The sequence below is a fragment of the Protopterus annectens genome, chromosome 7.part0 (genome assembly GCF_019279795.1).
Source record: "Protopterus annectens isolate FY-2018-M chromosome 7.part0, PAN1.0, whole genome shotgun sequence".
NCBI classification, from domain to species: Eukaryota; Metazoa; Chordata; order Ceratodontiformes; family Protopteridae; genus Protopterus; species Protopterus annectens.
The window spans coordinates 1,091,953,991-1,091,971,209 of NC_056739.1; the positions used below are offsets into that span (position 1 = coordinate 1,091,953,991).

The window sequence follows — 17,219 nt, forward strand, 5'->3', positions numbered from 1 at the left end:
GATGACTGCATACTAGGCGCCATAGTCGATACACCAGCTGACACATACATTCCACAGAAAGGCCTCACTGAAACCGAAAACTGGTGCCAGAGTCATGGCCTTAAACTGCATGACAAATACTATATAGTCATACCCTTTGGGAAAGACAAGGTACCCACATATTATCACACAGACAGTAACCCACTGAGTACAGACAAAGTAATCAGAGACCTGGGGACACAAATCGATACTGACCTCTCATTTGACACCCACGTTGCCAAAGTGGTTGGATAGACTTCCTACCTTGCCCATCTTATCATGAAGGGATTTGACATCCAGATCAAAGGAGGTCATTGTACCCCTATACTCCTCCCTTATCAGGCCCATGACTGTGTACTATGCCCCATTTGGTATGTACCTCACCTGGCACTTGCAACAGCTAAGGGGACCCCATAAGTACCTCACCAGGAGGATCAAGGGTCTCCAGCAAATGTCATATGCTGCCAGACTAAAGAAACTACAGCTCTATTCCATAGCATACGGCCTACTTAGTGGTGATCTGTGCCTGACGTACAAGGCCATGTCCAATCAGGAATTGATGGACATGTTCCACCTCGTAAAATCCAAATCCATCAGAACCACAAGAGCTACAAATTTAAACCTCAGCACAAATATGAATAGGACATGCTGTAGGGACAGATCCATAACTCAGAGGCTTCCCATACTGTGGAACAGGATCCCAGTTCATGTTAGGCTGAGACCCTCACTGACTCTCTTCATGTGAATTCTTGACGAGTGGATGGGAGATCATCGGTTTACACCAGGGGTCATCTCTGTGTCACTACTAGACAGAGGCACAGTAAACTAATGCTATTATGTAAGGGGGTCTTCACTGTGTCACTACTATACAGAGGCGCAATTTTCTAAATCTATTCTGTACACTGTGTGCAGATAGCCCAGTACTATACTATGACACTGTGAAACTATATATGTCTATGTATTTCTACATCCCTCTCTATGTATACACATATGCATATTATATATATATAGACATACATATCTCGATATACATATGTAGACACATGATATATATATATATATATATATATATACTCCTTTTTAGTTCCACATATGTATACACACAGTAACGTACTTATGAACATCCATTACTGTACAACCTACTTGTACATTGCACTACAACCTACATTGCTATGTGCACATAGCTACCTTCACATACATATGTAGAGCCTTCAGTGACAGTTGCAGTATGTCCCCGGCCCTATGCACATCTTCATATACATAGATACAGACCAATAACACATCTGGAGGGTTCACAGTATGTAGACTATTATACTAGTACTTTACATTACCTGTGTTTGTTGCAGCTGTTTGCGTAGGCTTGCAGTTATTTGGCCTGCTGTCGACCTCTTTGTTTTGTTGTTAGTGTTTTTTTTTATTTTTTTATTTCTTTATTTCTCTTTCTCTTTCTCTTTCTCTTTCTCTTTCTCTTTCTCTTTCTTTCTCTCTCTCTCTCTCTCTCTGTCTCTACCTCCAGAGGGTGCAATGAAAGTATTGCATGTGTGGACTGGGAGTACAGGATGCTTTTGTAGGTATCTGCACATGTCCATGTGATGGCCTCTGCACCAATTGTTAGCCAGCGTTTACTAATTGCATGCAGCCTGTTGTGTAGTGATTGCAGTTCTCACTGTGATTTCAGGACAGTGCTATAAAAACGTCTGTTAGGTAGGCGTAGCCCTTTCAGATTATCAGGGTGGGGACCATGCTGGTTTGCTGTTGACACTGTTCTATGAGTGTAAGGGTTGGTATGTCTCTCATATTTCAGGCTGTGTTGTAGACACTGCAATGCATGTTGTTCTGTAAGCTGAGTATTCCTTCCTCTAGTGTCCTCTTCTCCGTGTGTATGTAACCTGACACCTACGACTAGAAATACTGTGTGTATGGGTGTGTGTGCTTTCCTGTGGGGATTGTGGTGTAACTGGTATATAGCAGTGGCTCTTGCAATCTGTTGCTATGGCTTCATTATTTGCCCTTTACATTCACTCCTTGTATGCCTGCTAGGTGTCTTTCCTGTAATGTGTTGCTATGGCTTTGCTATTTTCCATTTACATTCACAGCTTGTAATGCTTGCTATATCTGTTTGGGCAGCAATTCCCTATGTGTTTGTTGTGGTATGGCGTTACTGCATGCAGTGTGGTCTGGCCATGGTGTGTGCCTTTACACTTACAAGGGTATTTGATCATGCTGCCGAGCAGGCCTCAGATACTCTCAGGTGCATCTTTTATCAGCCTCATGGAATAGTACATATCAGTGGGATACTCCAATGAAATATTCTAATATTCTGCAGTTGTGACTGTGGGTTATTTTGAGCATATGTATTACTACACCATTTGTGATGTGCAAGTGGTGCATACTTTCAGTAATTCATAGTTACCATTGCATGTGTAGTTACACCTTTCTGCCTACTGTTAGTACATTTCACAGGGTGTCATTGGGGCACAGTTGACATTTGTTTTCACATCAGGGACATCCCTGTAACTCAGTCACAGTTGCTATGTCTGGGCTCTTAACTATTCAACTATGGCAGAGTTTATCCTGCTCTGAGTATGTGTGTGGCTTGCCAGATGCTACTGTGACATTATTACCTACTAGCTACCAACTAGCATGGCTGTGTATCATCACACAGTACTATTTTACAAATCCACTAGATTTGACAGTAAATATACATGGCATGCTTTGTGTACTAGACTTGCTATATTCCCTTTACATTAATTCCTACTAATTTATGATATATTTCTTTCAGCACAATGTTCTTGTATAGCAGTCATGGCTTAGTGGTAAGTCATGCAGACTAGTGTTTCCTGGGTTCGACACTGAAGGAGGTATTTTATTTTGCTGCTGAGAAAACTACAGGCCTTGTCATTCAGAGTGACTAAGGCACTTTTAAGCAGTTGTAAGCAGGTTAGCGCTGGTTTGCACGGAGGTCATGTATGCGCACTGCTGCTTAGCTTTGCACACACATGCTTAGCTAAGCGCACAGAAGCGCACTCCCGCTTACTACTGCTTAAAAGTGCTTACTCTTGTGCACACCCGCGCTATTTTCTTTTAAAGAAAAGAAAATGGGGAGATAGGAAAGTGGTGAAAAAGGGGGCACAAAGAGGGTAGAACAGTAGGAAAACAAGGTCAGGTTTTGCAGGAGGGATGTAGGAAATGCCCATAGCTGCCCATTTCTTCGTCAGCAACAGCTGTGCATATGTTTGTAATTTGGTGTGAAATTTGAAACCTTCAACCCCTGAGAGAGGTGTGAGGACAATAATATTTGTTGTACAGCCAATTGTAATTGCCAGTTTACATGTCCAGCAGACATGTGTGCAAAATGGGCAGCTATGTATGGGGCATAATTTTTTTGTGGGTACAGAGTGCCCTTTTTTTTTTTCAGGTGAGAGTGGTATGTCAGGTACAGGAAGTCGGTATAGCTGGGGAGGTAGGAGGTTAACAGACAAGACAAACAAGACACATACAGGGGTGGTGTATGACACATGTGGGGGGTTACACAATTGACGGGGACGGATGTTTGGATATCTCGAGCCCATGAGCCCACAGATGGCAACAGTGGAACTGAGATCCCCACCCATGGGCAGTTGCCACTGTGCCTTCACTGCCCAGGACGGGGCTGTGCTGGGGGCTGTGTAGGATGGGCAGCAGGCACACCTGTGAGTTGTGCCACCCGTGCCTCAAGCTGATGTAGGGGCCCAAGCACAGCGTGCTTGATCTCCCTACACACCACAGTCCGGACACTACGGAGGGTGAGTGGATGTTCTCCTCCGGCCACACTTGCAGAGGGGGGACGAGCCCCATCCCCTGCAGTGCTTCCACCCACAGGTGGCACAGGGCCACCAGAGGAGGGTCCGGCCTGGGCACTACTGCCAGGTGCACTCGTCAGCTGAGGTGGGAGAGGTGGGTCCACTGGAACCCGCCTTCCCTGTCGTCCTATGTTTTGCATTATTTAATGACAGTTTGGGTTAGTAACGTGCAATACCATTCACAATTAGTTGTAACAGCATGTATTAGTATTCCCATTAACCAAATACCCATAAATTCAAGCCATTGAACAGCAAGCATAACACATGCATAATTTGAACAACAGTACACAATCCAACAACATGCAGGGTTGATTGATGGCAACAGGCCATCAGGTTTGGATGTATGAACAGGGCACATGCATCAACGTGCATGCAAATATGTATGACCCAACAGGACAATTGTCCAGGGGAGTTAATTGTGAATACACATACCCATTTCATGTGGAATGGATTATTTATGGTTATAGGGTAGGGTGAAGAAATATTTCATTAACAACTTCAAATACCTATACATATGCTGTACATTTCTACTAGCTGCAAATATATACACACTACAGGTCTGACTACAGTTTCCTATGTGTAAACTTATGCATGTTGGTGATAGGAATGTTACTGCTACATCACTATACATTTCATTTTTATTCATACACATTCATATCTGGCTCTGTTCAGCTACAGCATCCTGCTACATTTGCTTTATATGGCTCTAGACAACTGTGGATGTTTGGTATTTCATACGACCATACTATCTGCATGTTGCAAACTGAGAGCAACATATTCAAATTGTGGGACACACATTCCAGCTTCAGTACTTTATTCCACACATTTCTCTGTTTGGTTATGCCTGTCACATTCATTTAATTCTGTACTGACTGCAGTATACTTTATTCAGGAGTTATTACAACTTTATTGGTGGATTCATACCTCTTTCTCACACTCTCACTTGTTTTATTTTTACAATTCAGGATGGTACTTAATTCTAGGCTTTATTGACATGTTTTACTTGGTTATAACAATCCTTTCCAACAGTCTCACTTGTGTCATGTTTCAGAATTTAAACGGGGATATATTTCACACATGTGTTTTACACAGCTTGTGTAGCTGTAATTTTCAGCCTGCTGCAGGTTATGTACTATTATATTACAGGTGGAACATCTTTATTTCAGACTTGTTTCATTTTTATTTTTGGATTACAGGCTGCATCACACTTATGTAATCACACAGTACTAGCAGAATCTCTCTTACACTGTTACTTGCACTTTATATTAATAGGTGACTACACTGCACTCTTTTGCAAGCTGTCATACTTATATTTTTTAACAGTTACAGGGAGAGAATTACTAACCTGCCTGGTGGCGCAACTGCACAAGCCTATCGGCATAGGCTCGACGATTCGCAGAACGGACACCTGCAGCTGCAATATAAATGAAGTAATATTGGAATACACATCTCCATAATATCAGCTAGGTTAACTTTCTACATAAATAATTACATGTAACTTACTCAGTAGTGGGGCGTTGGGCATTTGCCGGGCCTCCTGGATCCAACGGTTCAGTTGGTCCTGCTTCCATCTCTTCAGGTCCGCATGGTGGTGACGGACCTGTTCACCAGTCCTTGGTATTCCTGTGGCACTGGTGAAATCATGTGCCAACCGGTCCCATGCCTCAGCCCTATATGCTCCCCACAGGACCTGGCCCTGCATGAGTTGGGCCTCATGATCATGGATGAGGACCCAAACCATATATTTGGACTCCTCAATGCCCCACCTCTGTGCTCAGAAGCAACTACCCTCTCCTACACCTGCCATCCTGACTGCAAATCGGTTCCACAATCAGTTATGCTGTGTATTCCTGCCTATGGGGCTTATATATGCCGTTTTTCCCGCACTTATCTGTGATTGGCCATTTTGGAAATGCATCAGCTTCACAAAACCTGCTTTGTCATGCTTCTCTTTCCATTCATTCCTATATATATATGCTATTACTGCATTTCTAAGTGCAACTGTCATAGCTTAGTGGTTCAGTACTTTGACTATGGTGCATGGTATCCTGTGTTCAAGCCTGGCCATTGCTTTTTATATTTTATGACTGTCTACACAGGCTAGAAGGTGTGTCTGTGTAAAGGCAGTTTTGATACAGCTTGCTCAACGTTGCCCGCCGGTTATCTTGTTGGCACGGTGCGCAGCTCCGCGCAAACGGGTTACGTTGGTTTACGCGTCATTTGGCTGTCAGCATGCATATTACGCTCAGCTCAGCTGTGGGCACACAGTTTCAGCGTGTTAGAACTCTGCTCAACCACGGGCACTCATTTTACACCTGTTAAACCACTGCTCACCTACGGGCAGATATACTTAGCTTGTTAGAGTGTAGCTCAGCTATAGGCACTTCTGACATTTGTTTTTTTTTTATTATCACACAATTCTTCATAATACATGGCCCATTTCATTACATTTTACATAAAAATTATTTTATACATGTACATATATGTCAGGGAATTGTTTCATGCTTATATCACTAAAAATAAAAATTGATGTTGTGGGGGCTTGAACCATGACTGCCTCCTCTTCAGCCGCCGTCTCTACCACTACGCTTTTGCTTCTTGGCTTACTTTTCATATTTAGATCTTATATGCTTTTCCACTGACTGCTAACTGTGGCTAAGCGACGGGCACGCCCGCGCACACTAGCGCACTCACGGGCAAACATCTTTACAACTTATAATAAAAAATATAACATGTTCATTTTTTCATTTTATGTTTATAGTCTGTGGGGGCATGTGTTGTGTTGTGTTTATTGACATTTATGCGGACTCTCTGTCGTGGGGGTTTACTTTCGGGACTGTTACTCTTCTGGGGGCGTGTCCATTTGCAGGGCTCGCCCTATGGACACGCCCCCTACTTTCTTACACGGATCGTGTTAGCCTTGGGTGTGAGTCAGCATGCCCTCATGAATATGCATGGCATGCTGACGTCACACCGTTTAACTGCAGCCTCCGTGTAAGCCTTGTAACTCTTACACGGAGGCTTCATGAATCCTGCCCTATGTTTTACTGTATTAGCAGTACACCTTAGAAATAGGTCTAATGTTAGCTATTATTTAGTGTTCTAGTGACATTGTATTAACTGGTTGGTTGTTGCTACTTATTTGGTGCTAGTCATGACTGAAAAGTAACAGTCTCTCAGCTTGCCTACCCACTTAGGACATAAATAAAAATAAAAAGTTAGCTTTCATATACAATACTTCCATTTTGTTTTCTATATTGTCATGGTTAAAGAGGGTTGAAAGGGTTTCAGATTACAACACTCACCTGGGTAAAAATGGTTAAATAGCCAAACTTCCCAAAGGCCAATAGCTGTACACTTGGTAACCAAATATATGAATGTATAAATAAATAAATCTATATTTAAAACAAAAACCAGTCCAGCTATGTAATAGTGAAAACCAGATACCAGCAGCCAGCAGAAGCAAGTCTTGTAGAGAGAATTAAGTACTTGGAATTCCACAAAAGTTAAAAAATGCAATTTATTCTGACAGAAAATACATAAGCGCTTTCACGGTTCTAAAAAGACCGCTTCATCAGACAGTTACAGCGTTTCAAACAAAGCCCTTTTGAATTCTACACAATACATCACATGACCTTCAGTGTGCTTGCACCTTAAAGGGATATGTCCCTTAACATATCACTCATGATGTTAAAACAGTATTTAGTATTGTATAAAAAACCTTTCTTAATAAATACATCATTCCTATAGAAGTGACTCAAATAATAAAATTAATACATCACTGCTGACAATAATAAGTATAATATAATAAAAAATAATAAAAAATTAAATCAAAATAAACAACTGCCTCCAAGTAAACATATTAGCAGCAGCCTATGATGTTCATAAAGCAACATCTGCAGTTGCGGTAATTCTATAACTGAGAAATATATACATAAAGTATATCTAAGTGCTGCACCACTCAGCAGGTATTGATAAAATATATAGAGCATATATTTAAAGAACATATATTTAGTGGACCCCTAGTGCCTCAGTCTCCGTGCCTTCAGCACAGGTTTAAGGGGTACATTATCATTGAGACCTATAGCCTGATGGGCACCCAACCTTAAAATCCACTCTAATTCAGCCACCTCAATATGGTTTCTTATATCACCACCACACATATCATCATGTTCATAGGTTCATACTAGGCTAACTGCCCATGTGGATTATTTTAAGCCTAGCCAATTACTCCCATGTATGAATCAAACCCTGCACCTTCTGTCTATAAGGTAAACACCTTAGCCATTATACCAACCTCCCACTTGGACTTTTTTATATTTTACATGACAGGTGCAGGCCTTGATGGGATTTGAACTCATGATCCCTGGTTTATTAAACCAGTGCTCTAACCCCTGAGCTACAAGGCCAATTTGTATAACATGTAAGACTTAAAACAAAAAAGTGTGATTTTCATTTGTCTGTAAAGTGTGTTTGGCCAAAGCACTATATTTATAGCCTTTGCAAGTGCAATAAATATGATCCCTAATCCTTTCTTTAAGACTTCTATTAGTTTTCCCTGCATAAAATTTAAAACACCTACAACAGTGAGCCAAATAAACAACGTTCCTCGTAGAGCAACTGGCACTAGCCCTGATGCTCCATAGGTGACATGTTTCAGGGTGCCGAAAATATCTGGAATCATAAATAAATTGACAAAAATTACAATGATTACACTTTGTTGTACCACAAGTTCCCAAAATAGATGGAACCTTTACACTCTGAAGACACAATCTTTGTTTTAAATTCCTCATATTGTTGTACACAAATCTTGGACCTCTTTCCAAGAATTCTGAGAACCTAGTGTCTGTCTCCAAAATATGCCAGTTGTTAATGATAACATTTCTCATATCTTTCACTCTTTTAGCATATGGTAACACTATGGGTGGACACATATTTCTTTGATCTACATGTTTTTTGTTTGTGGAAATATTTTCTGAAAATTAGGGTCTGCTCCTCCCCTCCCTTTCACTACGAACCTTGTGACAAGCCACTTCTAGTTCTACTTCATTATAGCCCCTAGAAATAAATTCAGCTTTAAGCTCATATAAACCCCTATCTAAATTATGATCTTCACTTGTCAACCTTGATGTTCTAAGTGCTTGTCCAGTGACTATGTTACCAAAAATGTGTTTGGGATGCATACTATCCCTATGTAAGTAAGATGGTCTATAACATTTCTTTCTGTGCATGCTGGTACTAATACTTCCTTCAGCCTTCCTGATGTTCACATCCAAATAACTCATTTCTAGTGGGGAACATGTCATGGAAAATTTCAAAAATGTACTGCTATTATTGAGATGACAAACAGCATCCTCAAGGCTTTTCTTGTCAGCCTTCCATGCAATAAACAAGTCATCGACAAAACGTCGATATAGGATGATGTTTTCATTCCATTTCCCAATCACATTCAAATGTTCCCATTCAGACATGGCCACTTTCGCATATGAATTGGCACAACTTGTGCCCATAGCTACACCTGATCTCTGCCAATAACAATTACCTTGAAACAAAAAGATGTTATGCTCCAACAGTATTTCAAGTAGCAAGCACAGACAATCACAAAACACACTGGTAAATAAGCCACTTCTTTGCATGGCATTTTTGGCCATCACAATACCTGTTTGATTTGGAATGCTGGTAAATAATGACACTGCATTCAATGTAACCAAGTAGTCAACATTATTTACCGATCTATTGTTGAAACCGACAAACAAGTCCCTCAAGAAATGTTCTGTGTCCTTGAGGATGACCTCACTTAATATTAGGACTTTTTTAAGTTGTTTATCCAAAAAGACGGGCATGGCCTTAGTAAGCCAGCCCCCTCCTGCTACATTAGGTCTAAACTCAGGTTCGGTAGGATTCTTGTGTATTTTTGGCAACCCATTATCTATATTTAAGATAATTTTATTAGATGCTCCCTGGCAACTTTTTTTCCCATCATGATAATACATTTGCGTTTTGGTCTGAAGGACACTGTCAACTTTAAGCTAGAGCTCAAGAGCTGAGCTGAATTTACCAGAAGAGAAACATCATTAGATGTTATATGTTTAGGGCATTCCATCACATCCTCTGCAATCACTGATCTGCCCAGCAAGCATGCCTTTCTTCTTGTATTAATATATTAGTTAAGTCCTCAAGGCCTTAAAACTGGAATAGATTATCTGGTTTTACCCATAACTGTTATCTTCAGTTCATCCATTTTGTGGCCCATTTCTTTTCTCAGAATGGAAACATTCTCTGTTAATTCCATTTTTTTAAGGGATAGAAATGACAATAAAAATTCAGTTTAGAAAATGGATTAGTCATCAGCTAGCAAACTAGTCTGTGAATAATCATTTGCTAATAGATCATCAGCATGAAGGCAAACTTAATAAACTGCTACACTGACAGTTTGAATGGGAGGGGTCACCATATGAACTATATTTATACCTATAGCATAGCACTTTTTGTCGATTATTCCAAACAGTTCTTTTCTTTTAATCATGATCATGTTTTATTTGGATTTACTGTGATTAATGGTACCCTGTCTAGTTGAGACACATGTAATTGTAACTAAAATTTCTAAGAGACACTCAGCTCAAGCGTCTAATACAGGCAACCCACAAGCAGTTGCCAAACAAAATATCACCATAGTATAGGAAACTGTTCTTGCAGGGATAAGATCCGTCACCCTTCTGTTTGAGAGAAATGTGGCCTGTCACTCCTAAATACTATATATACGTAATCTGAGGGGATACAGTCTCTGAGACAAGGAAAAAGGCCAAAAACAAACATAAAACCTACCTTTTCCCTCTTCTTTGACTCCCATGACCTAAAAACTGAAGACACCATGTAAGATAACTCAACTTACAATGTAGTAAAATGTCAGTAATATAAATATACAATCTTCCCTCAGCAATGTTTTATGCTGTAATCACAAACCACATAATCAACTCTTCTTCTCCTGTTTTGTTAGCTTTAAGATATTTTGGCTATTTTACTGAACTCTTATTTTGGCTTTTCTTAACAGGTAGGACTAATATCATTGGAGTTAATGGCTGTTACTCTTCAGCCTCAAAGTTTACTTATGGAATCCCTCAAAGATCTATTTTAGGTCAACTTTTCTTCTCACTTTATTAATAAATTCCTTTAGTCATCTTAATTTAAATTTCGATTTATTAACATATGTTGATTATCTGTTTTGTTTCTGAATGCATAATGACCATGCAACAGACTTAAAATAGTTATAACCTGACATTGTGAAGCTACTGGTTCAAATTAATATTTGCCTCTTTTCTCTTCTTCCATCTGGCCATTTGTATGGTATTAATGGTTCTGTCTAAGAATGGGTTGCATTTTTTCAGTTACCTGAAGATGAGAGTTGATGCTTATTAATAGCTTGATTTACTACTTCAGTCATTAGGTAAGATTGCATATGTTGCTGGCATAGTTTTATATGTTAAAATTAGTGATAAAAATGATGAGCGCATTCTGTTAAGTAAATCATTACTGTTGTCATTGTCTGATTATAGACTTCGTTTACATTCTTGTGGGGAGACTGCTGCTATGTATCATTCGTTTTAGTAATTTATGAGCACTGCTTCTTTGTTTACACATTACTGTTCTTATATTCCCATTTTGGGGAACCCTCCTTAATAAACAGGGATAAATACCTAACTGATATAATGGTGATTACAGTATTATAGGCAACTTCCACACAAAGTGCAGAATTTTGTTTGTAAGATGTTCCTCAACATCTACTCGTATCAGTTCATTGTCTCCTTGAATGGAACTTATATGCAAGAAAATTACGCCTCAAAGTTCACCGCTTTTAGGATGGTTTTGTTAACCAAATATTTATTTATGTAGACTAGACTGAATGTCTGTATGCTTTAAAAGTTATTTAAAATGTATTCTGCATCTGACTTGTGTTACTGTTTTGTATGAATCATGTTTTACTTGGTTTCATGAAACTGGGAGTCTTAGTGTTTCCAAGCATACATAAAAATAAAATTAAGCTGAAATAAAATAAAATAAAGATAAAAGCTGAAGTCTGCTTCTTTTCATTTCACGTTCATGACTTCCTCTTAAGCTTTATTTTGTGCCCAACCCCAGGATGTCTTTTTTTAGTAGGTGGGTCCTTTCTCCTACTTCCTGATATCATTCAATATGTCCTACCCATTAAAGTGGGAAATGTACAAAATATGGCCTGTCAAATAATTTAACAATATTGCCAATGCTGTGTGATGCAAAACAGGTGAGATAAAGGAGTTGGGTACTACATGTTTTACCAAGATGTCAACCGGGGGCATGGCAGGAAGTGATTGCATTGCAGATTTGCCCGATGTTAGTTGCACATGGATAATCTCAGAGGTATCGTGCTGATATCATTCAATTTGTCCTACCCATTAAAGTGGGAAATGTACAAAATATGACCAGTCATATGCAATCTTACCTAATGACTGAAGTAGTAAATCAAGCTATTAATAAGCATCAACTCTCATCTTCAGGTAACTGAAAAAATGCAACCCATTCTTAGACAGAACCATTAATACCATGCAAATGGCCAGATGGAAGGAGGGGGTGTATCCATATTCATCAAGGATACCCACACCTCCAGGTTAGTGGCACAGCATGATACCTGTGAGATCATCCATGTGCAACTAACATCGGGCAAATCTGCAATCCAAATTGTGGCCTGCTACAGATCACCCTCCATGACCCAGGACCACCACTCCGCCTTTCTGGAGACACTGGAAAACATGAAGGTCCTACTGAACACCCTGATATTGGGTGATTTCAGTTACCCTACCATTAACTTGGAAAACTACTTGAGTACAAACTCCTAGGCTCAGTGCTTCCTGGAATTTATCAACTCAAATGTCCTGGATCAGCTGGTAAACTCCCCTACCAGAGGCCACAACATATTGGACCTGGTCATCACCAACATGGGCGACAGGTGTTCGGTACCGGAGGTCAACCCATCACTGGTTAGATCATACCATAAACTAATCACCCTGGATGTCCACAACCCACCACCACCCCCAACCAAGGAAACCACAGTGAAAAAATTTTCTAAAGCAAACGTCACCTTACTTAAAGCAGAGGTGGTAAGTTTCACAGTCCCCACGCTAAAGGATAACACTGCCCAAGATGCAGAATCCTTTACAATTGCACTCTATGAGCACCTACAAGGATGCATGGATCATGCCATCCCTAGCAAAACCAAGAATCACTCCCCTAAGAGAAGGAAACCAGTCTGGTGGACCCCTGCCATAAACAGGTTATACAACAGAAGGAGGAAACTAATTCAGAAAAAAAGCAAATCTCAAGAAGGAAAGCCATCCCTGATCAGTATCAGTAAGAAACTAAGGTCCCTCATAAAATCATCCAAGGCTAACTTCGAAAGAAAAATAGCCAAGGATTCAAAAGATAACCACAAAGCCTTCTTTAACTATGTCAAGAATCTAAGTGGCAACTCGTAGATATGCTCTGAGCTAGTGCAAAATAGCACAAAATATACTGAACCCACTGATATTGCCAACATCCTGACAGATAGATTCAGTGCAGACTTCACCTCCCTCTCACCTTCAAAAGGGCCTACAACAATACCGGAAAAGTGTAGTGTCCCGGAAATCACAGAAGCACAGATGAAAACAGCCCTTTCAAAAGCCAAAAACACAGCATCAATGCAGCCAGATGGAGTCCCAGGCTGCATCCTGCATGAACTACAGAACGAACTAACCCCCCACCTAAACACGCTATTCAACCTCAGCCTCTCCACAGGCTATGTGCCCATAGAATGGCACACAGCAATGGTTATTCTGATCCACAAAGGAGGGGCCACAGCTGACTCTGGTAACTATCGCCCCATAAGCCTGACTAGCCTGGTCTGCAAGGCTATGGAGCGCATCATCATGGAACTCATTAACAAAGACATTGGGAACCTCCAAACACCTGATCTGACCCAGTTCAGCTTTGTTAAGGGCAGATCATGCCTACTAAACCTGGTTGACTTCTTCGAGACAGTCACCAAGGCCATAGACGAGGGAAAGGTGGTTCACACAGCATACCTTGATCTCACCAAGGCGTTTGACACCATTCCTCACTCGGGTATTATAGAAAAACTCACCAGCCTGAACATAAACCCCTACATCACAAAATGGGTTGCCAACTGGCTTACAGACAGAACTCACACGGTACGAATAGCGGGCTCTAGGTCCGACTCTAAATCAGTCACAAGTGGTGTCCCACAAAGCTCAGTTCTGGGACCCCTACTGTTCGGCATATATTTCTCAGAAATACAGACAAACACAGGAGGACTATGGCTAACCAAGTTCGTCGATGACTGCAAACTGGGAGCCATAACTGACCCTTTGGCTGACACGGACATCCTTCAAAAAGGCCTTACTGAGACAGACACCTAGTGTCAAAGTCATGGCCTCAAGCTAAATGCCAAAAAATGCATAGTCATCTTGTTTGGGAAAAACAAAACACCCACAAATTACCACATAGGTGGCAGCCCCCTTAATACAGAAGAGGTAATAAGAGATATGGGGACCCAAGTAGATAGCAATCTCTCCTTTGACAATCATATTGCCAAAGTAGTTAGGAAATCTTTCTATGTGGCCCATCTAATTACTAAGGGTTTGCATCTAGAAATAAAGAGGTTATAGTGCCCCTCTACTTGTCACTCATCAGACCCATCATAGAGTACAATGCCCCATTTGGGATGTACCTCACAAGATACTTCCAACAGCTGGAAAGACCACAAAAGCACCTCACCAAGAGGATTACTGGCCTCAAACATATGTCCTATGCAGCCTGACTGAAAAAACTCTGGCTGTACTCAGTGGCATATCGCTTACTCAGAGGTGATCTCTGCCTGACTTACAAAGCCATGTCCAACTCAGAATTGATGGACATGCTCCACCTAAAGAAATCCAAGTCACTGCGGGCCACGCGCTCTAGTGAGCTAAACCTCACCACAACAATAAATAGAACATGCTGGAGGGATAGATTCCTGTCACAGAGGCTCCCCATGCTTTGGAACAAAATTTCTAACTGCATTAGGCAGAGCCCCTCACTAACACTCTTCAAGAGAAGCCTTGACAAGTGGATGGGTAACAGAAAATACACCCCTGGGATCACTTCATTGGCTCTGCTTGACAGAGGCTCAGTTAATTAATCAATGGGGCGGCGAATGCCGACACACTCTGGCTAGGCTTATAAATGCCCTTGGGCAGATAGCCTAGTACCTACCTATGAACCTATGAACTAATATAATTATGTTGAAGTGACTGCACATGTCCTCTTACATCACCAGTTTGGGGCACAATTCAGCTTTCTAGGTAGGCAGTCATCTCTTCTGCATCCAGTAGAACAGAGAAATCTTTCCTTATGCATTTCATTATTGTAGCATCCAACTTACTGCATGGGTTAGAATTCAGTGATGGCAAACCTATGACACACTTGTCAAAGATGGCACATGCCACGACCTTTTGTGTGACATGACCGACACCTGACTTACCAAAGACACTGCTTTTGCATTCTTTGCTCATGTGAAGTGCACTGAATTATTTTGGGTTTGGCGTTTCAAAAGCTCCTGGCACAAAAGATTTGCCATCACTGAGTTAGATAGTTATTCTCTTGTACCATAATGTCAGGCAGATGTATCTGAGTGTCAGAGATTTCTGTCTTCTTTGACCTTATCCAGTTTGACTCTTCTAACGCAACATTACATGCACATCTTTTATTCAGAAATGCAGTTTCACATTGTAGCTCAAAAAAGTTGTTATTCTGAATCCTTTTCCCTACAATGCTCCCTACGTCTTATCTATTGTATGATTAACAAAGAGACAGCATTCCATGAATGCTTTCCACAGTGCCAAGTTGTGATATTTATGCTGAAACACCCTTACAGCTAGAAACCTCTGTGTTAAAGCCCTGCTGAGATGCAGCTCTTTTCAGCTGCATGCTGTTCTTGTTTGTTCCAATGTCATTACCTCCAGAAATCAGTGCCATGAGAGACTGCTTACAGGCATGCCCTTACATCTGATTAATCATTATCATTTCAAAGAGCTTTCTGAAAACTGCTTTATCTTCAACAGTAAAAAAAGCACAATAAATGATCTTCTGTTCTAAAATCAAACTTTGCACCATTCTACTTTGAAATATCACCCTTTTAAATTACACAACACTCGGGTCTACAAATCCACTGACATGATATTCTGGGATGGTCTATAAGAGCTGCATTCTTGTTTGGCCAGCTACACTACACCACCCCAGCTTAAACCTTCCTTTGCCTCCTCTCTTTTATGTAATAGAGGTGCAAACTAGAACATGCAAATGACTCTTATTCGAAGGAAACACCAACGATGATGCAAGTTTGACTTAGTCAGAAGGAAAAGACAGTCTACAAGATCAACTCATATAAAATAAATGCAGCCCTGTAAAGTAAACCCATTGTAACTGGAGCATAGGCAGCCTAAATTAGGGTCTTTTCCCCCAGCACTGTAGTCCACTAAAGTAGAACTGACCAAAACACACATTCAACTACTTGTTATATAAAACATTAATCACTTCTGAGGTCTTCCTGCTAAAGAATTACAAGACAATCAGAGCCAGAAAAAAATGACTTGCTTATACATAGTGAGAGCAGTGAAAATGCAATGCAATAGATTATTTTATGTATTGCTTTAAAGACTAGTGTACAAGTTTAAAGTAATGCATAGAAGAAGACATTAATGTATTGTATTTCCACGGTCTATAAGCAAGCCATATGACTGACTCAGCTGTTTTTTTGTTTTGTTTTGTTTTTTTAATTATTTTATTGTTAGATAGGGTGACTGATATTTTATTTATTTATTTAACAAGAAGGCAGACTGATTTATATGGCTCTTTTTTACACTCAGTAAAAGTTGCAGTACAGATGGAAGTAATGCAGCATTATAAGAGTATTACATAGAAGACAATATGCAACTGTGGCATGCAGCAGTACACAAGTGTGTAGCATGGACCATGCTGTAGTTGTCAAATCTATCATGTTCACTTGAATTATTTTATATTCAGTTCAGTGCAGTACGGTTCTATTCTTCATGCAGGCCAAAGTATCAGGCACATCTAGAACCCACAAAAACTGTTTAGAACCTAGAAGAGCCATTGCATTGCAGAGGCAGTATTGTAATGCCCACGTAACACCAGTATTACGGGTGCATTTGGCAACAACTGCCCTACCATTAGTTGGCTGTGAAGAGTGCAAGCTTACAAGCCATCAAGTACATTTCATTCAGAATCACTGCTAGGGGCCTCTCTTAATCTGCAGGCAGTGATTTCAAA

General features: G+C 40.5%; 1 protein-coding gene and 1 non-coding gene across 5 annotated transcripts in view; one reads left to right on the plus strand and one right to left on the minus strand.

Annotated features, from left to right (window-relative positions):
* CORO2B (coronin 2B) overlaps positions 1-17,219 on the plus strand; it is a 1,242,233-nt gene that overhangs the window by 585,265 nt on the left and 639,749 nt on the right. The gene's annotated exons all lie outside the window — the stretch shown is intronic.
* Positions 8,197-8,269, minus strand: TRNAI-AAU. Its single transcript has one exon. It is a non-coding gene; the product is annotated as a tRNA-Ile (tRNA).